The sequence below is a fragment of the Aristolochia californica genome, unplaced genomic scaffold (genome assembly GCF_029961685.1).
Source record: "Aristolochia californica isolate CCGP_79_NKW_82.1479 unplaced genomic scaffold, dmAriCali1.0.hap1 SCAF_2, whole genome shotgun sequence".
Lineage (NCBI taxonomy): Eukaryota > Viridiplantae > Streptophyta > Magnoliopsida > Piperales > Aristolochiaceae > Aristolochia > Aristolochia californica.
In genome coordinates this window covers 13,184,592-13,196,500 of record NW_027181881.1, presented here as the reverse complement: position 1 = coordinate 13,196,500, position 11,909 = coordinate 13,184,592, and the positions used below count along the sequence as shown (strand labels likewise).

Below are 11,909 nucleotides of genomic sequence, written 5' to 3'. Positions count from 1 at the left end.
TTACAGTTACCTGCAGCAGGTGACCGTAGAGCCCTGAGGGATTATTCTATCCCATCCCACTTCACATCACCTTCTTGCATTATATTGCCACCCACTACTGCCGCCAGTTATGAGTTGAAATCGGGTGTGATCCAACTCCTCCCTACATTCTATGGGTTGGAGAAGGAGGACCCTTATTACCACATCAAGGAATTCTTAGATATTTGTGCAACTTTCAAATTCCAGAATTTCTCAGATGACTCTATCCGGTTAAGACTTTTTCCATTTTCACTTAAGGATAAGGCCAAGTCTTGGCTTAATTCCTTAGAGGTGGGTAGCATTACTTCATGGGACACATTAGTCACGAAATTTTTGTCCAAGTACTTTCCCATTCAGAGAATTACAGCCCTCAGAAGAGAAATCTCCAACTTTATGCAGTAGGAGGGTGAACACTTTTATGAGGCTTGGGAGAAATGGAAGGATTTGATCCGTAGGTGTCCGCATCATGGGTTTGAGAAATGGCATTTAGTGCAATACTTTTATCAAGGTCTTACACCCCAGGTTAGATCCATGGTAGATTATTATGGACTCTATAGCATCACGAGTTACCAACAGGCGTAGGAATTAATGAATGTGTTTTTCAATTTCCATGTAATTGTTTCTTGGTTTGGTTTTGTCTTTGGTTTGGGTTGGTTTAGCATTTATTGGTTTGAACCATAAACCCAAGAGGTCTTTAGGGTTTTGGACGTCCTCCACTCTATTGAAGGGGACGGATAGGGTAATGAAGATTATGAATTGAGTTCACTTTAGTTAACGTAATTTAGATAAACAGGTCAAGAGCTCCTTCAAGCTCTCTTCCGTTTTTCCCCCAATTCTCCTTTCCAAAAATCAATTCCCTTCAACCCCTCATTCCATCTCAACGTCAAGCAAGGTAATGGAAGGAAGAGAAGAGAGGAGGGTGACAAGATCCATGGCTCGTGAGGATCCTAACAACGTGGTGTCAGACAGGTCCACCCTCGGTGATTCCTCTTCTCTAGAGGACATACGTCAAGTCCTTTCAGAACTTCAACAACGATCCACTCTTCAAGGTACTGAAATTTCTCACATCAATACTACCTTACAAAGTCTAGAATCATCTCTACAATCCATCCTCCGACAACTTGCTGCACTTCAAGCACCAACGCCACCACCAGCAACCAATTTTCAACCACAACCAGTTCCCCACCAACAATTCACACCACCACCAAATCCACCCCTGCACCAACCAATGGGTTCAATGACCACTCACGCACAAGCACCATCAATGGTTCCCAGGTACTTTAAACTTAACTTTCCTACATATGATGGCTCTAAAGATCCTTTATTGTGGTTCACGAAATGTGAACAATTCTTTTATCATCAACAAACGGTGGAAATGGACAAGGTTACTTTGGCCGCCTACCACATGCTCGATGAAGCGCTCATGTGGTTCCATCACTACCGAAATGTCCATTCCATTCAGGATTGGCTGCACTTTAAACATGCTTGCCAGTTGAGGTTCGGACCTCCAGCTAGCAGCAACCCAGTGGGGGAATTGATCAACTACAAACAGACCAGCACCTTAGAAGTTTACCAAAAAACGTTCCAAGAAAGGTTGGCCAGAGCTAGTGAATTTGTTCCTCCTCACCTACATGTTCAGATTTTTAATGCTGGATTGACAGAGGCAGTCAGATTGGAAGTGGAATTACTGGGTCCGAAAAATTTGGACTCAGCAATGAATTATGATAGGGCTGTGGAGCACAAACAGAGAATTCTAAAAGAGTCTTTACAAAGAAAACCATTTTGGCAAAACAGAATACAGGGTACTGCATCTGGTCCACGTGTTTGGGTCCTCTGCCCCTAACCGAGCAGATCAGGCTACTAGTGTGCCTCCACACTCTATGCCACGTAAATTTTTTACTAAACAGGAAATGGACGCTCGAAAGGCAAAGGGCCTATGTTTTAATTGTGACGAACAATTCCTGCCCGAACCTGCCTGTAAACGTTTATTCAGTATTGAATTGTTGGAAGAAGATTCATAAGAGCTTCTTGAAAATGAAATTGTTGAAGAGGTACAACAGGAAGCAGAGCTCTCCCTCCATGCCATGCATGGCCTGCGTAGTTCTAATACCATGCAGGTAAAGGCCAGGTTACATCATCTCATGCTGCTTGCTTTAGTTGATTCGGGCGGCACACATAATTTTATCAGTGAACCAGTCGTGCAACAATTGGGATTGGAAATTCAACAACAAAGGGGACTCTCAGTTTCAGTGGCCAATGGGGCCAAAATTGCTAGCGTGGGGTTATGTGCTAACACCCCTTTCACCATTGAGGGGCATTCCTTTCAGGCAGATTTACTAGTCATTCCATTGGCTGGATTTGATTTGGTGCTCGGGGTCAAATGGCTCCAGTTATTAGGACCGATATTATGGGACTTTCAGGCTCGGACTATGACATTTTCAGCACCACAGGGCCAGATTACATTACAAGGCATTGTGGCACAGGTCCCTAACGCACTTCACACTTTGCATATTCAACACACGGGTGATGATCAGTTAGCTCCTTTACTTACAGAATTTGTGGATTTATTTAATGACCCTACAAGTCTACCACCAGTGCATCATTACGATCACCGCATTCGTTTAAAGTTGGGAACTGATCCAGTAGTGGTGCGGCCTTATCGTTACCCGCATATCCAGAAAGATGAAATAGAACGACAGTGCATGCATATGCTCGCTCAGGGTGTGATCCAGCCCAGTCGATCTCCTTTCTCCTCACCAGTGTTACTTGTACGTAAAAAAGATAAATCTTGGAGATTTTGTGTCGACTATCGGCAACTCAACTTGCACACAGTTAAGGACAAGTTCCCCATTCCAGTCGTGGACGAGTTGCTGGATGAGTTACATGGTGCTACAATTTTTACCGAATTAGATTTGAAATCGGGCTATCATCAAATACGAGTTCACCAGGGGGATGTGGAGAAGACTGCCTTCCGCACACATCACGGTCATTTCGAGTTCCTCGTCATGCCCTTCGGTCTCTCCAATGTACCATCCACCTTTCAGGCCCTCATGAATGAGGTCTTTTCATCACTTCTGCGCCACTATGTGTTAGTCTTTTTTTATGACATTCTGTTCTACAGTAAAAATTGGGAAGAACATCTCCACCACCTCCACCAGGTATTTACCATTCTATGCTTCATGGGTCCTTTTCCTGTCTTGTTCGGTTATCAATACATCTTTGTTACTGTTGAATATGTCTCTAGATGGATTGAAGCTATGGCATGTAAGACAAATGATCACAAAGTGGTGGTAAATTTTTTGTACCCCGAGAGCGATCATCAGTGATGGGGGATCTCATTTTTGTAACAGAGCATTTAAGACCTTATTGAAGAAATATTCCATCACTCATCGGGTGTCCACTCCGTACCACCCGCAAACTTGTGGTCAAGTGGAAATCTCTAATAGGGAGATCAAACGGATTTTGGAGAAGTCGGTTCGCTTTGATAGGAAAGATTGGTCCACTCGATTGGACGATGCTTTATGGGCCTATCGAACCACTTATAAGACTCCTATTGGGATGTCTCCATTTTGCCTAGTGTTCGGCAAAGCATGTCATCTACCTGTTGAGCTTGAGCATAGAGCTTATTGGGCCATTAAGGCTTTGAATTTTGATTTGACTCAAGCGGGTGAGGAGAGAAAATTGCAATTGAATGAGTTGGAGGAGATACGTCATGATGCTTATGAGAATGCCAAACTGTATAAGGAGCGAACAAAGCTTTTACATGATAAATCTATTTTTCGTAAGTCTTTTACTGTTGGGCAGAATGTTTTACTTTATAACTCACGATTGCATTTGTTTCCAGGGAAGCTAAGATCCAGGTGGTCCGGTCCATTTGAAGTTACACTGTTAGTGGTTTTCAAATTACTCCTCCTAGTATGTGGTTAACGTTAGTAGAGTTAAAATAAGTTGCTCAAATGTGTTTCAAAAAATTTCGTAAAACTGTGTAGAATATGCCTATTAGAAATCTGATATCATTTGTTGTGATCCATGAAAATATTCAGTGGGATAACTTATTATTGCATTAGACTTGGAACTTAGTTTCAAAAGAGAACATGTAAATCTAGTGTTGATCTATGTTAGTCTGAATAGTCTTGTATGCCTGTTTAAACTCATTCCTTTTTATACCTCAGTGAAATTCCTTGTTGTAATGTATGAATGCAAATGAAAATGCTCTTGCTTGCAAAAGACAGATAATTTCAGAAATAGCCTGGGCAAACTCAGGGACATGCACCGGAATAGTCGGTTACTTACAAATAAGTGCATGTGCAGTGAAGACAAATAAAAAATGGTGGTAATACCAAAAGTATTCAGTGAAACAAAAATTACGCTGGTAATAGCAAAAGTGCGCTTGTAATAGCGTAAAATGGGTTTAAATCTGGAAGCAATGAGTTTCCTTAACTTTGATGATGAATTGTAATTTGAAAGAAGTTGCAGGTCAAGATTGAAATTGGTATATTTCTTTTGTGAGATTGTCAAACAACAGGCTTACTCTACTATTTTCTCTTAATTGTGATGTGACCAGGATTTTATTGTTATTTGTTGCCTCTTTGTTCTGTTGAAGTAATTGCTTATGGGTCACATTGGTTCAGATGGAGTAACAATAAGTGTATTTGGATTGATAATATGCTATATTTTACACAGGTTTTCAAATTGCGCAGGATCTCATATGATTTTCAGATATTTTACGACACTAAGTGTTAGTCATATGCTAATGAGGAGTAAATTTTCTTCACTTTTCTTTTTATATTATTGATTTAGATGAATTTTGTGGGTAAATTCCATGCAAACCCTCACAAGACATAACTCGTCCACTACTGCAAAGTAGGGGTTTAATGGCTTGTTGCATGCGCTAAATGCAATCGTGCTCCCTACGAAAGTGGCATTTTGTTTTCCTAGGCTTAATTTTGGTTCGATTGTTGTTTTGCTAGGGACTAGCAAAGATTTAGGTTTGGGGGTGTGATAGATGCCATATTCTGACATGAGAACTATGTTAATTATAATAGAATAACCTTTATAATTGTGTTATAGGTGGTTATTTATCAGTTTTCAAATGAAATGTGCATTTATTGAATTTGGCATTAATCACTGTCTATATTGCATATTTTTCTGTCCTGAATTATATTTCATTGCTTTTAGGGTTTATTTCTTCCTGAAATGTTTTTTATGGATTTAATTATGGAATTTTAGGAGAATTTTGGTGGAGAAGGAGATATTTACCAAAATGCCCTTAGTGAAAGGGAGGTATTTTTTAGGGCAAATCTTATTAAAGAAAAAGGGGAGCATCGACTGAAAGGGAAGGAGCGTTGACCAAAATAGAGCACCATGGACCAAAACAGGGGAAGACCCGAGAGGATTTTGCCACCATTGTTCGCTGCGCCACCGTCATTCGTCGTGCCACCGTCGTCCACCAACGTCCGGCAACCGAGAACAAACCCGAGGAGAGCTCGAGAGAGTCTCCGTCGCGACGAGTTCGACAGTGCCAGTTTCTGCTCGCCAGACCGAGAGGTGACCCGAGAGCGCTTCTCCGGTGCCAATTCCGCATTCCGACCATCCTCCGGCGTCGATTACCTATTTTTGACCATTCCCGGAACTATTCTGACTCCGACCAAGACTCGAGAGAGCCGGTTAGAGGACTTCAGCTCCATTTCGTTCTTCGCCGGACATCACCTCCGTCTGTGGACTTCTATCCTTCTTCGCCGGTGTCGTCTCTACCTCCGGACACTCACACTTGCTACCCGAAGCCATCAATTTCGGGAAATTGCAGCACCCGTGAGAACGCGTCTGCTGCCCGAGCAAGAGGAAGGAGAAGGGGAGTAATCCGTCATTTTGGAATTTAATTTTTCTATAGTTTGAACTTAGGTTTTGAATGTTTATTAAATGTGATTTGATAATTAATGTTTATTGAATATTTTTTTTCGGATATTTGATTAAATTAGCTAGTTAGGGTAGGATTATAATTTAGGTTGGATTTTGGTATTTTAATCCGATTTCTGTCTTTCACTCTATGCGCCCGAGAGGGGCTAGATGCAAGGATTGAGAAATCGGATCTGTGGTTACATGGCGATCGAGACAGGCACGAATCACCATAAAATCTAGAGTTGATGTTTCCAACTGTGCAAGTAGTTAACCAAATGATTGCTTGATAATTTAGGATATAATTAGTGTTTAGTTCAGATTAATTCATCATATTTGGTTAGGCTAGTTGACTGATGAATACACAAAATTCAGTCCTCCCTGTGGATATGACCCTCGCTTCCCGCTAGATTACATGAACGATCCGTACGCTTGCGAGGTATAAAAGCCGATATAATTAAATTTCACATCAAGAACCACCGAAGATATCCTTGCATGCTATTACTGGGCAGAAATCACCTAATACAATGCAAGTCTGAGCTCATGTCATCGACCTAGAACTGGTGGGACTAGTGGACTCGGGGAGTACACATAATGTTTTTGAGTTTGACAGCCGCACAACATCTCTAACTCTAGATACACACTCCTCCGACAGCCACCGTCTCAATGGCCAATGGCGAGAAGGTCCCTAGCTATGGGATTAGTAAGGCGGTAACTTTTTCCATTGGCTCTACTTCATTTAATGCTGAATTTTTTGTTATTTCCCTGGCGGGATTTGATATGGTATTAGGCATTAAATGGTTACAAACGTTGGGGCCCATTCTGTGGGACTTTTATGCTTTAACCATGAGCTTTGATTCGGGTGCTCTTACAGGCCTGTCAGGTGGATAGGGCCCATCGCATGCACACTTTGCAGACACAGGATCAGCCTGACAGTACTAGTGATGGTCTAGTTGAGGAGTTCTCTGACCTCTTCCAGGAGCCTTCGGGTTTGCCTCCCCTGAGGCACTATGACCACAGGATCTGTATGAAACCAGGCTCTGAGGTAGTGGTCGTGTGACCGTACCGTTACCCACACCTTCAGAAGGACGAGATAGAGCATCAATGCCAGGAGATGTTGAAACAGGGTCTTATTCGTTCCAGTCGCTCCCTGTTCTCTTCACTCGTCTTACTTGTGAAGAAACGTGATGGGACATGGAGGTTCTGCGTGGATTATCGGGAGTTGAACGTGCAGACAGTAAAAGACAAGTTTCCGATTCTGGTAGTGGATGAGCTATTGGATAAGTTACATGGGGCGTGGTTATTCACTAAACTCGACCTTCCTTCAGGATACCATCAGGTCCGAATGCACCCCTCTGATATCGAGAAGACGGTGTTCCACACACACTATGGCAACTTTGAGTTCGTCGTCATGCCGTTTGGGTTATCCAATGCACCCTCCACTTTTCAAGGTTTGATGAACGAGGTATTTAGCCCCTATCTTTGAAAATTTGTTTTTGTATTTTTCGATGATATTCTTATATATAGCAAGTCAGTTGAGGAGCACTTGGCACACTTGAGGATTGTTTTCGACTTGTTACGAGCACATCAGCTCTATTTGAAACATTCCAAGTGTTCTTTTGCGGCTTCACATGTGGGATATCTAGGACACATTATCTCACATGCGGGGGTTACGGTGGATCCTGAGAAGATCCGAGTTATTCACGAGTGGCGCAGCCACAGTCTTGTTCTGTATTACGGGGTTTTTTGGGTCTTGCGGGCTACTACCGCAAATTTATTCAGAACTATAGGCCGGTGGCAGCACCATCGACTAGTCTACTCAAGAAAAATTCCTTTATTTGGAATGAGGAGGCCACCAAGTCGTTTACCGTACTCAAAGTTGCCCTTGCATCCGTGCCAGTTTTACAACTTCTCAACTTTGACGAATTGTTCGTAGTAGAGTGTGACGCTTTGAGCGTGGGCATTGGGGCCGTTTTACAGCAATTGGGCCATCCTATTGCATATTTTAGCAGACAGTTAGCAGTCCGTCCTCACAAGCTGGCTGCCTATGAGCGCAAATTAATTGGGTTGGCCAAGGCGGTCCAACATTGGAGGCCTTATCTCTGGGGCCGGGCTTTTCTCATACGCACGGATCACTACAACCTTAAATTCCTACTAGAACAGCGTTTGACAATGTCGCCACAGTAGCACTGGATCAGTAAGTTGTTGGGGTTTGACTTCTCAGTGGAATATCGTGTGGGGAGATTAAATAAGGCGGCAAACGCCTTGTCACGGTATTTTGAGGATCAACAATCAGTCTATTCGATCAACCAGCCGAGATTTCTCATCCTGAACTTGGTGAGAGATGCACATGCCACTGACCCTGCACTACAGGACCTGCATCAGAAGATTTCGGAAGAGACAATGAATTTGAAGTGATCCATCCAGGATTCACTTATTTATTAAAAGCAGTGGCTTTTCCTTCCACCTGAGTCCGAGTTGATTCCAGCTATTCTCTCGGCATACCATGACAGTACACACGAGGGGATACAAAAGACCTTGCACAGAATTCGAGCTGATTTTTACAAGCAAGCCATGAAACCCTCTATTGCGTTTTATGTGGGCGACTATCAGGTATGCCAGCGCAACAAGCCAAGCACTTGAGTCCAGCTGGTCTTCTCCAACCTCTGGCCTTCTTACGCAGGTTGGGGCCGACATTTCGATGAATTTTGCGGAAGGTCTACCCCTGTCCTCCGGCAAATCCGTACTTTTTGTGGTGGTTGATAGATTCTCCAAGTACGGGCATTTTATACCGCTGGCTCATCCTTATACACGGGTGGCTCAGCCTTTCCTGGAGCAAATAGTCCTCTTACATGGCATTCCAGAATCCATTGTGAGTGACAGAGATGCAGTTTTCACGAGCACCTTTTGGTAGGAACTTTTTGCTTGAGGGGGACTAAATTGAAGTTCTCCTCCGCCTATCATCTACAGACAGACGGGTAGACAGAGGTGGTGAACCGCACCATCAAGATGTATCTACTGTGCTTAGTGGGTGATCGTCCGCGGCAATGGGTTCAATGGCTTCCGTGGGCCGAATACTTTTACAACACTTCTTTCCACTCTGCCTTGCAATCCACTCCTTTCCGGGTTATATATGGTCGGGATCCACCTCGCCTTCTCTCGTACAACCCAGGGTCCACCCGCGTGGATGTGATTGATCAGGCACTCATGGACCGGGATGTGCTGCTACAGAATATCACAGAATTGCTACGATGTGCCCAAGCTCGGATGAAGGATGTCTACGACAAAGGCCAGCGTGAGGTCTCTTTTGAGGTTGGGGAGTATGTGTGGCTACGGCTCCAGCCCTACCGTCAACAGTCTCTTACGAGACTCCACGTCATAAGCTCTCTCCCAGATTTTTCGAGCCGTTTCCCATTCTTCGATTCGTGGGACCAGTCGCCTATTAGTTCAAATTACCAGACATGGCCAAAATTCATGATGTGTTTCATGTCTCTCTTTTGAATCCACATTCCGGGGCGCAGCCTACATCCACTCCTTTCCTACCACCGGTTGATAATGGCGAGGTTATTCTTAACCCAGCTACGGTGTTACGGGCGCGGCTTACCAATGACCATTGGGAGATTCTCGTTCAGTGGACGGATACTGACCCCGATGCTACAACATGGGAACGTGTGGACATCTTCAAACAAGTCTACCCAACTTTTGAGCTTGAGGACAAGCTCTTTCTCCATGGGGAGACAGATGTTGTGGACTCAATAGCACACCGAGTCACACAACGAAAGAGGCAACAACAACTCACTCAATAGGATTTATTTCTTATATTACTTTGAGTAGGATTTATTTCTTATATTTTTTTAAGTAGGAGCTATTTCTAATTACTTTTATATGTAGGGGCATTAGGGGGAATTATTGTAACCCTAACCCTAAAACTCCATGACGTGATCTATTTAAAAGAAAGAATGAATGGGAAGCTTTGAGATTTTAGAATAACCTAGTGTAAACAGGTTGAGATCACCTCTTGATCTCGAGTTTAGGGTTTACTCCAAAAATCCAACCTATCCTTCACCCTCCATCCTCATCCAATTTCGTCCATCTTCATCCTTCATCATCCATACTAAGAAGAGGAGCTTCCTGCCCCTTTTTCAAGCCCAAAGAGAGGGTCTTCCCTCCTTCTCAGTGTCAACAATCAGCAAGGGTTCTAACCCTCTTGACGAGTAGAAAAAGGAAGGATTTTCTGGTTCTCCACGTGAAGAGCTAGTGCATCCCTTCCTAGCTTGGAAGCATCACTAAAACCTAGCCTCAACGACTACCAAGGTGAGCCAAGGGCTACACATAAGTTAGGGCTTCAATCCTAGCACGAGCAGGAACAAAATCAGGGTTGAAACCCTGATTTACGTGAGCAAGAAAAGGTATTTCTTCCATTATCTCTCCACTTGAATTATTTCCATTCTAGCTATAACTTTAGCACTAGAGTGGGTTCATAAAAAGTGAGACTGATCACTGGTGGAAGATTAGCCAAAGAAGGGATCTTTAACCCTCCTTACCGGGTCCAACAACTCAATACCAGTGCTAGGTTCACAAATCCCACGCCGTGTTACTCGATCCATGACCTGGGACCGTAACACATGGGCCTAAGCAAGGGCCATAAACTTGAACCAAATTAAAAGAAAACCCATTAATGAATTAAAAGTGCAAATTACACAATCTATCCTTTTCGTCGACTAGCCACTCTAGATGTTATGGAGTCCATAACACAAGAGCTATAATAATCGCAGAAGAAGAAATAATTAAGTACGAATGCATATTATTTATATAGGTTCGTGTTATGGTCCTGGGGTTAAGTACCTATGTCTTTCGCTCCTAACAAGCCGGTCTTTTGGGTAGTATTGGCTAGGTGCATAACATTTGGTATCAAAGCGGGCTCCCACGTCGCGAGTTCCAGTCCCTGGGTGTGCAAAGGCTGGATTAAAATTACTGGTAGGTTCGGAAGGGGCGACCTAGCGGAGGGGGCGACCTGGAGAACTGCGAAGGGGCACTAGGAGTTGGCCACCGCTAGAGTAGGCCACCGGATTGGGCCAGTGTGGTTACGCCGCCGTGGTCGTCGGCTCACGAAGGTGGGGTGTGATGTTATGGTCCTGGGTTAAGTACCTATGTCTTCCGCTCCTGACAAGCCGGTCTTTTGGGTAGTATTGGCTAGGGGCTTAACATTTGGTATCAAAGCGGGCTCCCACGTCGCGAGTTCGAGTCCCAGGGCATGCAAAGGCTGGATTAAAATTACTGGTAGGTTCGGAAGGGGCGACCTAGCGGAGGGGGCGACCCGGAGAACTACGAAAGGGTACTAGGAGTAGGCCGCCGCTAGAGTAGGCCACCGGGTTGGGCCAGTGTCGTTGCGCCGCCGTGGTCATCAGCTCGCAAAGGTGGGGTGTGATGTTGTTATGGTCCTGGGGTTAAGTACCTATGTCTTCCACTCCTAACAGGCCGGTCTTTTGGGTAGTATTGGCTAGGTGCTTAATAGTCCGCCTCAAGGTGAGACTACGTCATGTCCTTCCGCCGTTGCAATCATTCACTATGATGAAGAAGAAGTTTACAAGAGAAAATCGCACACACCATTCTCTCTATGTTTTTCTCTAACCTCTCTCTACACAACACATGATTATTAATCACTGTAATAATGGTGCCCCCAAATGCTAGGAGAAAACTAAGGCAACCGGAATGCAATTTTGAAACCCCCAAACTACTATTAATGAAACAATAGTCAACAAGCAAGTGTTGACTATGCATAAGGCATTAATTAGACTCCACAACTTAACACAATGGTCAAACTCAATGCAAGGACTAGCACAAGGAAGTCCACTAGGCTGATAGTGTTTAAAAAAAATTAAGATATTTGTCCAAAAGGTGAGCCAAGGGGTCTTGATCATAAGCAACAATAGCATAACAAAGACAATTGAAAACATGATAAGAGCTAGAACTAAAAAAAAAAAAAAAAAAGACCT

At 43.7% G+C, this 11,909-nt stretch overlaps 1 non-coding gene across 1 annotated transcript; it reads right to left on the bottom strand.

Annotated features, from left to right (window-relative positions):
* Positions 1–384: 384 nt before the first annotated feature.
* On the bottom strand, positions 385–491 carry LOC137957413 (small nucleolar RNA R71). Its single transcript, XR_011113379.1, has one exon. It is a non-coding gene; the product is annotated as a small nucleolar RNA R71 (small nucleolar RNA).
* Positions 492–11,909: the final 11,418 nt, after the last annotated feature.